The sequence below is a fragment of the Galeopterus variegatus genome, unplaced genomic scaffold (assembly GCF_000696425.1).
Source record: "Galeopterus variegatus unplaced genomic scaffold, G_variegatus-3.0.2 Scaffold27121, whole genome shotgun sequence".
In the NCBI taxonomy this organism is placed as follows: Eukaryota; Metazoa; Chordata; class Mammalia; order Dermoptera; family Cynocephalidae; genus Galeopterus; species Galeopterus variegatus.
Window position 1 is genome coordinate 1 of NW_007753232.1, and position 2,621 is coordinate 2,621.

Here is a 2,621-nt window from a genome sequence, read left to right on the forward strand (position 1 = left end):
CATTCCTCAATGACTTATGAATATCAATATCTATTCATCTGCTTTCTTGTCATCCATATAAACTCCTTAGTGAAATGTCTACTCATATTTTTTGCCCATTTTCCAACTGGATTGTTTTTTATTATTGAGTTTTGAATATACTTGATATATTTCAGATTGATCAGATATATGGTTTGCAAATAATTTCCCTCAATCTGTAGCTTGTCTTTTCTTCTTCTTAAATTTTTACAAAGCAAACATTTTTAATTTTGATGAAGTCCAACATATCAACTTTTCCCTTTTATGGATTGTTCTTTTGGGGTGAAGTCCAAGAATTTGTCAACTAGCCCATGATCTTGAAGATTTTTCTACTATGACTTTTTTTTCTAACAGTTTTATAGTTTACATCTTACATTTAAGTCCATGATACACTTGAGTTAACTTTTAAATAAGGTGTGATTTTTAGGTTGAGAGGTTCTTTTTTTGTTGTTGTTGTTGCCTGTGGATGTCTAATTGCTCCAGCATAATTTGTTGAAAAAGCTTCATTGAATCGCTTTTGCACTTTGTCAAAATCAGTTGGGCATATTTATGAGGGTCTATTTCTGGGTTTTCTCTTCTGTCCCATTTATCTGTGTGTCTATCCCTCTGCCACTACTATACCATCTTGATTACTGTAGTTACATAGTAAGTCTTGAAGTTGGGTAATGTGTGTCCTCCAACTTTTTCTTCTTCAAAAGCTTTAGCTTAATTAATTTTACACTAGATATTTTCACCTTTCCCCATTTTGTCTCCTGCTTCATTCTAGAGAAGAAAGTTCTTGCATAAGCTCTTCCTTTTCTTGTTGCAACTCCTGCAAATGCTGTTGGTTTTGCTTCGATCTGTCCTCCAACCACTCTAGGAGAAGTCCACTGACTGTTGACATCTGACTGCACAGATTCTTGGTAAACACTGAGCTATTATGGATCTCGGTTACTGAGTCCAGATGTGTAAGGCTGTGGATCCTCCTATATGCATCCTGTTCCTCTTGGCACAGGATCTTGGGCAGCTCTACTGCTGATTCAAGACACACTTTCCCAATGGTGACATGAGGTACAATATGGATTGGGATATCAATTCTCTCATACCTTTCCTCTTCCTTCTGGCCCTCAATGGAGATGTGTTGGATGGAACTCCAAAAGTCTCGTGGACCATGAGGGGACTCTGAGCTCTTCTGGGCCTGTATGGATTGAAAACAAGTGTAGAGTACCTGGCCAGTCTTCGCATTTTTATCTTCTATGAAACAGGAAAAAATAAGTCCTACAAAGCCTTGATCCATCATCTGGTACATGGCTTGTGTGCGAACATCAACATATGAAGGCCAAACAGTAATGTGAGGATGGGAATGATACCAGCCCACGACCCTCATGGGGTGGCCTGTTAGTTCCGCCAACCTCTCTGCCTCTGTTGAGGCCACAGACAGCTGCTCTGGAGAGATTTCTACTCGGTCCTTCCTCTTATCAGAACGTCTCAAGATGATGACGGAATGAATGTGAACAATTCTGATGTTGTTAACCTTTTCGGCAACTGTGTGCATTTCAGTTCCGGTATATGCAAATTTGGAGTCACTCCTTGTGTCATCAGTCAACTCACCTATACACAGCCCCATCACCTCTTCCTTCTCTGTGCTCAGGGCGTGGTTGAGACAAAGTAGGAAAGCGTCAGACTCGAGATAAACCGCCTTCACCGCCATCTTGGTCCAACCTGCCTGCGTCCGCCTGGTCCCACTCGGCCTGACCAATCGGGTGCTCCGGTGCAGACTCTCGCGGTGCCCCACTCTCTGCGCTCCGCCCAGGCCTTGCAGTCCGCGTGCGGGTTCCGCGAGGGCGGGGCTCACCAAAGTTTTTTTTTTTTTTAAGAAACCTATCCGAAAATTATTAAGCCATAGGAGTAAATTCTTGGCTTTTGTGTCTGAGAAGCTCATCCAGGCATGGCTGGCTACAACAGCTTGGATGATAGCATCAGGACTTGAGCTTGCTCACTCCTTCCATGTCTTGGCTTTGACTGTCATTTGTCTTTTCAGGCACACGTTCAGCTGGCATTGCAGCTGCAGAAGAGCTTCTCTTTCAAGGCGTTTCAACAATGGACCGAGATAATCTCTATTTTACCTGTTTTATGCCATATGCCCATTCCTGAATCAGGGAAAATAGAACACATCAACGGAACAGGCCTGTGCCATGTTCCACCTGTGCATGGAGGGGTGGATAAACCCTACCTGCCTCTGTTGAGGCTGCAGACAGCTGCTCTGGAGAGTTTTCTACTCGGTCCTTCATCTTATCAGAACGTTGCAAGATGATGACAGAATGAATGTGAACAGTTCTGATGTTGTCAACCTTTTCAGCAACTATGCTCATTTTAGTCCTGGTATATGTAAATTTGGAGTCCCTCCTTGTGTCATCCTTCAACTCCCCTAAACACAGCCCCATCACCACCTCCTCTCTGCTCAGAGCGTGGTTGAGACAAACTAGGAAAGCGCCAGACTGGAGATGAACCACCTGCACCGCCTGCACCACGGGCACCGCCACCTTGGTCGGACCTGCTCGCGTCTGCCTCGGGTACCCTCCGGCCAAACCAACCGGGTGCTCTGGCACAGCCTCCCTGGGAAG

The 2,621-nt window shown here is 44.3% G+C and overlaps 1 pseudogene; it reads right to left on the reverse strand.

Annotated features, from left to right (window-relative positions):
* Positions 1–775: 775 nt before the first annotated feature.
* LOC103583721 lies at positions 776–2,613 on the reverse strand (annotated as a pseudogene).
* Between the last annotated feature and the right edge of the window lie 8 nt (positions 2,614–2,621).